We start from the raw sequence: 11,564 nt of genomic DNA, 5'->3' as shown, positions 1-11,564 counted from the left end.
AATATGAAATCTTGTGGTCTATTATTATGATTTGATATATATAGGTTAAACCTATAACTCACCAACATTTTTGTTGACGTTTTAAGCATGATTATTCTCAGGTGATTATTAAGAGCTTCCGCTGTCGCATACTTAAATAAGGACGAGATTTGGAGTCCATGCTTGTATGATATTGTGTAAAAACTGCATTCAAGAAACTTATTTTGTTGTAACATATTTGTATTGTAAACCATTATGTAATGGTCGTGTGTAAACAGGATATTTTAGATTATCATTATTTGATAATCTACGTAAAGCTTTTTAAAACCTTTATCTATGAAATAAAGGTTATGGTTTGTTTTAAAAATGAATGCAGTCTTTGAAAAACGTCTCATATAGAGGTCAAAACCTCGCAACGAAATCAATTAATATGGAACGTTTTTAGTCAATAAGAACGGGACATTTCACTACCCACGTCCATTGCAGGTACAACAGTTTACAAGCTACCATGATTGCTCGTTATTATCCTATCCGTGTTTGTATGTGGTTACAGGAACTGCAGGAACGAGATTTAGATGTTTTACTATGTTAGACTTAGTCAGACGTACGAGTGAAGCCTCACTAGTACAGCTGATAGGCTCATACGCACGGTTGATGCTGAGCTAAGTCACAATTACAACCTAAATGAGAAGACACGAGTGAGTGATCACCCGTACGGCTGATTAAGACAACTCATAAGTGTGATGAATGAATCGTATGGGTGAGTTAACAGCAGGGGTATATAAAGTCTTATGTTCTTCATTTTAGGTTAAGCCTCTCATTTGTTACACACACTCAGATCTAGTGAGCTCCTCCGATTCTCTCTCAGTCCAAATCACCCAGGTGGTGAATAATAGCTCTAGGTGTTGATCTAATCACACTTGATTTAGTTGTGGTTTGACTAAATTAATCAAAAAAAAACTTAACATATTCACTAGAGGGTTTGATTCACTTATTCCACCATTGTGTGAGTTAAATCTATTGATTTCTAAGTTCCTAGTCATGTTTCATCACCTTCTATTCTTTCCCCCTCAACTCATATTTTAAAGTATTCATCAATATGCTCCATCCAGTTCTGATTCTCGATATACTTCTAACTTTCATATCGGTCATTCTTCTTTTTTATCTACCGCCGGAAGAATCTATTTACTTCTACTATACTCTTGGGTTTATAGTGTTTCTAGTTCTCCCGTGTCTTTATATTGCTATATGCATCAATATATATGGTTTATAATTTCTGATTTATCGTTGGGCTTTATATGTTCCCTTATATTTCAAAGTCTCTGCTTCTGTCTTCTATAATCATTATCATTCACAGTTAATGCTGTCTTTTATTTGCTACAATTTATACCCCAATTTCTATTTCAGAGTTTTGTCCTTTCGTTTCTTCTTCTTGCGATTAAGCACCGCTTGTAATGGTCCAGAATTCACATATATGAATTTCGGAATGAACATTGTTAATGTTCTAGGAAGGAAATTGTGATGGCACGATCTTGACTTGTCAAATTACTAGAATACCTTGGAAAAGGCCGAATCATCAAGAAATATTTTCTTGATATTTTAGAGGTTAAATAGAATACAAGAGTCGTATAACATGGCACATGATGATGTTATGATCTGTGAATCATCACGTTCCATTTAGAAACTCAGCATGACTTACTGTAATATAATCACATTGATCAAGTGTCATTATATTATACTAATTCATGCTTCAGTTCCGAACACTACTTCAAAATATTCCTATTTTAAACTTGAATGTTTCAGAATTTAGAAACTAAAATAGTTTCTTTTATGATGTAATACAGATAGCGCGAAGAGGTAAATGATTTCAAATAAGAAAAATTAAGAAAATATCTTCAGAAATATGGAGGATATTTATAATGAAAGATATGATGATATTTTAGAATTTCTAATATCAGAGGATGATGAAGAATATTGTCCGCAGGGGTTTAGAGTCAGGAGCAAGGTATTCGTTAATGACTTCAGCAGGTACTGAATCATTTGGATCCTTTGAAGTCAGGTTCAGTCTTTGTAATTTTTCCACAGCCTCCTTCCTACTTTGCTCAATCCGTTTTCCAGTTCCAAAACTTCTCTTTTTCTGCGCTTTGCCAGCACACTTCATCATTATCATCCAACTTTTACCGTTTAAAGTCGTTTATAGTTTTTGCTGCTTCATCAGCATTTTTTCCATTTTCGGAGAACCAATTCATAGTTCGGAGTGTTTTTCAGAAACTTCACATTCAAATTAAGTCCAGAAGATAGACGTTATATATACACATATAACTGTTGGCGTAGACATGCTGCGAGATTTCAAAATACTGATTGCTAATTCCCAATGATTCATATGGCAATTCTCATTACAAGATGCGAATGAGTAAATGATGGGGTTTCAATGAATAATTATAATGACTTTTTGGAGAGGCTAAAGTCAAAGGGTAATGAAGTTGTTGGTACATCTGCTAATAATGTGGTGGAATGTAAAAGGTTCCCTGGTAACGATGGTGTATATCTCAAGGTTATAATAAGGTTAGTCTGACTGAAAAGTCGAAGTTGACTTGCTGGAGCTGTGACAAAACTGGCTACTTTGAATAGGAGTCGCAAAGTTATTTTTACTAATAAATGCCAAAGAATCTGACGCGGATATGTTGTTTAAACTTTTACTTTGGTTTCAAGAGTTTTTCGGGTACATAACTGTGGGTAACATGTGGTTGGATCATCATCTCGATTGCTCATCATTCGAAGTATCTTCAAAAATTTTCGAAGGGTTTGAACACAGATTGTAATCGTTAACATACATTTGATATTCTAACACAGTTTTGAAGTCAAAATATAGCTTGTGAAAGATGTAAGGATCTAAGAGTGATGATTTTGGTCATATCTCAAGTTGAATTTTGAGATTTCAAAATCAGAATATGTGATTAAATTTTGAATGAGTATGGTTGTTTTGATTTCTATAAAAGAATGTATATTGTTGTGAAAGTAGGGAGTATAATGGATGATTTGCTGAATCAGATTCGAAGAATGTAACATATTAATTGTGAATTTATATATCTCTCGGGTATTACCTACCCGTAAAAAAAAAATTTCACAATTAATATTTTGTACAAAAGAATTTTATTACAGTCTTTATGAAAATATATATATATATTGTAGTGACCCGAACTTTTCCATGTTTATATATATTAATTGAGATTGATGTTTACATGATTAAATGTTTCCAACATATTAAGCAATCAAACTTGTTAAGACTTGATTAATTGAAATAGGTTTCATATAGACAATTGACCACCCAAGTTGACCGGTGATTCACGAACGTTAAAACTTGTAAAAAACTATATGATGACATATATATGGTTATATATATAGTTAACATGATATTATGATAAGTAAACATATCATTAATTATATTAACAATGAACTACATATGTAAAAACAAGACTACTAACTTAATGATTTTGAAACGAGACATATATGTAACGTTTATCGTTGTAACGACATTTAATATATATATATCATATTAAGAGATATTCGTACATCATAATATCATGATAATATAATAATTTAAAATCTCTTTTGTTATTATAAACATTGGGTTAACAACATTTAACAAGATCGTTAACCTAAAGGTTTCAAAACAACACTTACATGTAACGACTAACGATGACTTAACGACTCAGTTAAAATGTATATACATGTAGTGTTTTAATATGTATTTATACACTTTTTAAAGACTTCAATACACTTATCAAAATACTTCTACTTAACAAAAATGCTTACAATTACATTCTCGTTCAGTTTCATCAACAATTCTACTCGTATGCACCCGTATTCGTACTCGTACAATACACAGCTTTTAGATGTATGTACTATTGGTATATACACTCCAATGATCAGCTCTTAGCAGCCCATGTGAGTCACCTAACACATGTGGGAACCATCATTTGGCAACTAGCATGAAATATCTCATAAAATTACAAAAATATGAGTAATCATTCATGACTTATTTACATGAAAACAAAATAACATATCCTTTATATCTAATCCATATACCAACGACCAAAAACACCTACAAACACTTTCATTCTTCAATTTTCTTCATCTAATTGATCTCTCTCAAGTTCTATCTTCAAGTTCTAAGTGTTCTTCATAAATTCCAAAAGTTCTAGTTTCATAAAATCAAGAATACTTTCAAGTTTGCTAGCTCACTTCCAATCTTGTAAGGTGATCATCCAACCTCAAGAAATCTTTGTTTCTTACAGTAGGTTATCATTCCTAATACAAGGTAATAATCATATTCAAACTTTGGTTCAATTTCTATAACTATAACAATCTTATTTCAAGTGATGATCTTACTTGAACTTGTTTTCGTGTCATAATTCTGCTTCAAGAACTTCGAGCCATCCAAGGATCCATTGAAGCTAGATCCATTTTTCTATTTTCCAGTAGGGTTATCCAAGGAACTTAAGGTAGTAATGATGTTCATAACATCATTCGATTCATACATATAAAGCTATCTTATTCGAAGGTTTAAACTTGTAATCACTAGAACATAGTTTAGTTAATTCTAAACTTGTTCGCAAACAAAAGTTAATCCTTCTAACTTGACTTTTAAAATCAACTAAACACATGTTCTATATCTATATGATATGCTAACTTAATGATTTAAAACCTGGAAACACGAAAAACACTGTAAAACCGGATTTACGCCGTCGTAGTAACACCGCGGGCTGTTTTGGGTTGGTTAATTAAAAACTATGATAAACTTTGATTTAAAAGTTGTTATTCTGAGAAAATGATTTTTATTATGAACATGAAACTATATCCAAAAATTATGGTTAAACTCAAAGTGGAAGTATGTTTTCTAAAATGGTCATCTAGACGTCGTTCTTTCGACTGAAATAACTACCTTTACAAAAACAACTTGTAACTTATTTTTCCGACTATAAACCTATACTTTTTCTGTTTATATTCATAAAATAGAGTTCAATATGAAACCATAGCAATTTGATTTACTCAAAACGGATTTAAAATGAAGAAGTTATGGGTAAAACAAGATTGGATAATTTTTCTCATTTTAGCTACGTGAAAATTTATAACAAATCTATTCCAACCATAACTTAATCAACTTGTATTGTATATTATGTAATCTTGAGATACCATAGACACGTATACAATGTTTCGACCTATCATGTCGACACATCTATATATATTTCGGAACAACCATAGACACTCTATATGTGAATGTTGGAGTTAGCTATACAGGGTTGAGGTTGATTCCAAAATATATATAGTTTGAGTTGTGATCAATATTGAGATACGTATACACTGGGTCGTGGATTGATTCAAGATAATATTTATCGATTTATTTCTGTACATCTAACTGTGGACAACTAGTTGTAGGTTACTAACGAGGACAGCTGACTTAATAAACTTAAAACATCAAAATATATTAAAAGTGTTGTAAATATATTTTGAACATACTTTAATATATATGTATATATTGTTATAGGTTCGTGAATCAACCAGTGGCCAAGTCTTACTTCCCGACGAAGTAAAAACCTGTGAAAGTGAGTTATAGTCCCACTTTTAAAATCTAATATTTTTGGGATGAGAATACATGCAGGTTTTATAAATGATTTACAAAATAGACACAAGTACGTGAAACTACATTCTATGGTTGAATTATCGAAATCGAATATGCCCCTTTTTATTAAGTCTGGTAATCTAAGAATTAGGGAACAGACACCCTAATTGACGCGAATCCTAAAGATAGATCTATTGGGCCTAACAAACCCCATCCAAAGTACCGGATGCTTTAGTACTTCGAAATTTATATCATATCCGAAGGGTGTCCCGGAATGATGGGGATATTCTTATATATGCATCTTGTTATTGTCGGTTACTAGGTGTTCACCATATGAATGATTTTTATCTCTATGTATGGGATGTGTATTGAAATATGAAATCTTGTGGTCTATTGTTACGATTTGATATATATAGGTTAAACCTATAACTCACCAACATTTTTGTTGACGTTTTAAGCATGTTTATTCTCAGGTGATTATTAAGAGCTTCCGCTGTCGCATACTTAAATAAGGACAAGATTTGGAGTCCATGCTTGTATGATATTGTGTAAAAACTGCATTCAAGAAACTTATTTTGTTGTAACATATTTGTATTGTAAACCATTATGTAATGGTCGTGTGTAAACAGGATATTTTAGATTATCATTATTTGATAATCTACGTAAAGCTTTTTAAACCTTTATTGATGAAATAAAGGTTATGGTTTGTTTAAAAATGAATGTAGTCTTTGAAAAACATCTCATATAGAGGTCAAAACCTCGCAACGAAATCAATTAATATGGAACGTTTTTAATCAATAAGAACGGGACATTTCAGTTGGTATCAGAGCGTTGGTCTTAGAGAACCAGAAAATTTGCATTAGTGTGTCTTATCGAGTTTGTTAGGATGCATTAGTGAGTCTGGACTTCGACCGTGTTTTCTTTAAAAATGATTGCTTAACATTTTTGTTGGAAACTATATATTTTTAACATATGAATATTATGTGATATATTAATCTCTTAACGTGTTTGATATTATGTGATAGATGTCTACCTCTAGAACAAGTCCCATTGACTCACCTAATAATAATGAAGAGTCAAATGTAAATTGGAATGATTTGTGGACTGATTCACAAGTTCCCGAAGAGGAACCGGAAGAAGAGTCGGAACCGGAAGAAGAATCGGAACTGGAAGAAGAATCGGAACCGGATGAAGAAATAGAACCGGTGGGGGAAATAATAAAACGGTTAAGTAAAAGAAAATCCTCAACCAACCGACCAAGGTTAATTATGGTCAATGGTGTTTCCGCCAAGGAAGCAAAATATTGGGAGGATTACCAATTCTCCGATGAATCGGATTCCGACGAGAATTCCGATGATGTTATAGAAATTACCCCAACTGAATTTAAAAAGGCAAAAGAAAATAATAAGGGAAAGGGCATAAAAATAGAGAAATCTAATTCCAACCCCGATGAACTTTATATGTATCGTCAACGCCCGAAGTCCTTAAGTTGTAACAATGACCCGGGAACCTCTAAACCACCAGGTTTTTCTAAACCAATGTGGACAACGACGGCTCGTATTAGGGGAACATCATATATCCCTAGAAACTTGGCAAAACGAACCAAAACCGAAGAAGAAGAAACGAGCGAGTCGGAATAAGATAGTTGTATTCGTGTGGTGTAATATATGTAATATAGTGTTCTTATGCTTTATGATATATGTAAAAATTGCTTGTATTAATAAGTATTTTTTTTTATGAAACTAACTCTTGTCTATTTTACAGTTTAAAAACACAAAATGGATAGACAACCCAATATTTTAAGAGACCTACCCGGAGACATGATTGATGAAATCTTGTCTAGAGTCGGCCAGAATTCTTCGGCACAACTATTTAAGGCGAGATCAGTTTGTAAGACATTCGAAGAACGTTCCAAGAATGTCTTGGTTTATAAGAGACTTTCGTTTGAAAGATGGGGGATATCACATTGGGAAACCCATAAGTTACGATGTGTTTACTTTGACGTATATATTGCGGGGAACCCAAATGCTATTTTACGCAACGGGTTAAGAAATTATTTTGACTCAATATATCCGAATATTGGACTTCGTGATTTAGAAAAAGCGGCTAACATGCAACATAAAGAAGCATGTTATGCTTACGGATTAGTAATGTTCGCTTCTCACCAAAGTGAGAACAAGAACATCGGGCTACAACTATTAAACAAAACGTTTCCACAAGTGACGGAGTCGGTAATTGGGGTAAGAAATGAGGTTTTTAGATTATTACGGGACTGTTGGACATTACGTAACCCTCGTCCCTTTGATGACGTTACAACACGCTGTCTTATCAACGGCCATAACGGTTATGTTGCACAAGACCAAGGATGGGAAGTAGTCTTAGTAAAACCAGAATGCATGACTTGTTTCTGGACGTATGAATTACGTGTCTTTATTGCCTTTGCTGAACGACTTGTGTACTAGCTAGAATTATCTTCACAACTATCTTGTATCAAAGTTATTATATGCTATATTTCATGCTTTATGTAAAATAAGCGGTATTGTAAGTTTGTAAAATATTGTATAAAAGTTTGAACGCGAAATATTATTATAATCAGTTTTTCATATAGAATTGTAGTAGTTGAATTGTATATTAGCTACTAAGTATGAACTTAACGGGTAGGTACTACCCGAATTTAAACTTATAAAACGCTAATATGAAGAAAAAGCTTTTATAAATGAGTTCATATTATGCTACGAAATACTATTAACTACTCTTAATATTCTGTATGATTAACTTGTTCTATTTAACTATTTTGAAGGAAATGGCACCGACTACTCGACACACCGTGAATATGAATGAAGAGGAATTCCGTACTTTTCTAGCTTCAAACATAGCCGCAGTACAGGCTGCGCTACATACCAACAATAACCTTGGATCTAGCAGTACAGGAAATCATGTAGGATGCACCTACAAAGAATTCACTGCCTGCAAACCTTTGGAATTTGATGGAACCGAAGGACCGATCGGATTGAAACGGTGGACCGAGAAGGTTGAATCGGTTTTTGCCATAAGTAAGTGTACTGAAGAGGACAAAGTGAAGTACGCTACGCATACCTTCACAGGTTCTGCGTTAACATGGTGGAATACCTATCTAGAGCAAGTGGGACAAGATGATGCGTACGCACTACCGTGGTCAGCATTCAAGCACTTGATGAACGAGAAGTACCGTCCCAGAACCGAGGTCAATAAGCTCAAGACAGAACTTAGAGGGTTACGAACCCAAGGATTTGATATTACCACGTACGAAAGACGATTCACAGAATTGTGCCTATTGTGTCCGGGAGCATTCGAAGATGAGGAAGAGAAGATCGACGCGTTTGTGAAAGGATTACCGGAAAGAATCCAAGAAGATATAAGTTCACACGAGCCCGCCTCCATACAACAGGCATGTAGAATGGCTCACAAACTAGTGAACCAGATTGAAGAAAGAATTAAAGAACAGACTGCTGAAGAGGCCAATGTGAAGCAAGTCAAAAGAAAGTGGGAGGAAAACGGTGATAAGAATCACCAATACAACAACAACAGCAATTACAACAATAATCGCAACAATTATCCCAACAATCGCAACATCAATCGCAACTACAACAAACGGCCCAACAACAACAACAACAACAACAACAACAGCAACTACAACAATCATCCCAACAACAATAATAACCGCAACAACAACAACAATCAGAAGCAGCTATGCCAAAGGTGTGAAAAAGAATCACTCGGGGTTCTACACCAAATTTTGCAACAAGTGTAAAAGAAATGGTCATAGCGTGGCGAAGTGTGAGGTCTACGGACCAGGGGTTAATAGAACGAAAGGAACAAATGGTGTCGGAACGAGTAATGGCGGAGCAAGTAGTGTCGGAGCAAGTTATGCCAATGTAGTTTGTTATAAATGTGGAAAACCGGGCCACATTATTAGAAATTGCCCGAACCAGGAGAACACGAATGGACAAGGCCGTGGAAGAGTTTTCAATATTAATGCGGTAGAGGCACAGGAAGACCCGGAGCTTGTTACGGGTACGTTTCTTATTGACAATAAATCTGCTTACGTTTTATTTGATTCGGGTGCGGATAGAAGCTATATGAGTAGAGATTTTTGTGCCAAATTAAGTTGTCCATTGACGCCTTTGGATAGTAAATTTTTACTCGAATTAGCAAATGGTAAATTAATTTCAGCAGATAATATATGTCGGAATCGAGAAATTAAACTGGTTAGCGAAACATTTAAGATTGATTTGATACCAGTAGAGTTAGGGAGTTTTGATGTGATAATCGGTATGGACTGGTTGAAAGAAGTGAAAGCGGAGATCGTTTGTTACAAAAATGCAATTCGCATTATACGAGAAAAAGGAAAACCCTTAATGGTGTACGGAGAAAAGGGCAACACGAAGCTACATCTTATTAGTAATTTGAAGGCACAAAAACTAATAAGAAAAGGTTGCTATGCTGTTCTAGCACACGTCGAGAAAGTACAAACTGAAGAAAAGAGCATCAATGATGTTCCCATTGCAAAAGAATTTCCCGATGTATTTCCGAAAGAATTACCGGGATTACCCCCACATCGATCCGTTGAATTTCAAATAGATCTTGTACCAGGAGCTGCACCAATAGCTCGTGCTCCTTACAGACTCGCACCCAGCGAGATGAAAGAACTGCAAAGCCAATTACAAGAACTTTTAGAGCGTGGTTTCATTCGACCAAGCACATCACCGTGGGGAGCTCCTGTTTTGTTTGTCAAGAAGAAAGATGGTACATTCAGGTTGTGTATCGACTACCGAGAGTTAAACAAACTTACCATCAAGAACCGCTACCCACTACCGAGAATCGACGACTTATTTGATCAACTACAAGGCTCGTCTGTTTATTCAAAGATTGACTTACGTTCCGGGTATCATCAAATGCGGGTGAAAGAAGATGATATTCCAAAGACTGCTTTCAGAACACGTTACGGTCATTACGAGTTTATGGTCATGCCGTTTGGTTTAACTAATGCACCAGCTGTGTTCATGGACCTTATGAACCGAGTGTGTGGACCATACCTTGACAAGTTTGTCATTGTTTTCATTGATGACATACTTATTTACTCAAAGAATGACCAAGAACACGGTGAACATTTGAGAAAGGTGTTAGAAGTATTGAGGAAGGAAGAATTGTACGCTAAGTTTTCAAAGTGTGCATTTTGGTTGGAAGAAGTTCAATTCCTCGGTCACATAGTGAACAAAGAAGGTATTAAGGTGGATCCGGCAAAGATAGAAACTGTTGAAAAGTGGGAAACCCCGAAAACTCCGAAACACATACGCCAGTTTTTAGGACTAGCTGGTTACTACAGAAGGTTCATCCAAGACTTTTCCAGAATAGCAAAACCCTTGACTGCATTAACGCATAAAGGGAAGAAATTTGAATGGAAGGATGAACAAGAGAAAGCGTTTCAGTTATTGAAGAAAAAGCTAACTACGGCACCTATATTGTCATTGCCTGAAGGGAATGATGATTTTGTGATTTATTGTGATGCATCAAAGCAAGGTCTCGGTTGTGTATTAATGCAACGAACGAAGGTGATTGCTTATGCATCTAGACAATTGAAGATTCACGAGCAAAATTATACGACGCATGATTTGGAATTAGGCGCGGTTGTTTTTGCATTAAAGACTTGGAGGCACTACTTATATGGGGTCAAAAGTATTATATATACCGACCACAAAAGTCTTCAACACATATTTAATCAGAAACAACTGAATATGAGGCAGCGTAGGTGGATTGAATTATTGAATGATTACGACTTTGAGATTCGTTACCACCCGGGGAAGGCAAATGTGGTAGCCGATGCCTTGAGCAGGAAGGACAGAGAACCCATTCGAGTAAAATCTATGAATATAATGATTCATAATAACATTACTACTCAAATAAAGGAGGCGCAACAAGGAGT

Source organism: Rutidosis leptorrhynchoides, chromosome 4 (assembly GCF_046630445.1).
Source record: "Rutidosis leptorrhynchoides isolate AG116_Rl617_1_P2 chromosome 4, CSIRO_AGI_Rlap_v1, whole genome shotgun sequence".
NCBI classification, from domain to species: Eukaryota; Viridiplantae; Streptophyta; class Magnoliopsida; order Asterales; family Asteraceae; genus Rutidosis; species Rutidosis leptorrhynchoides.
Note: the sequence above shows the minus strand (reverse complement) of the source record.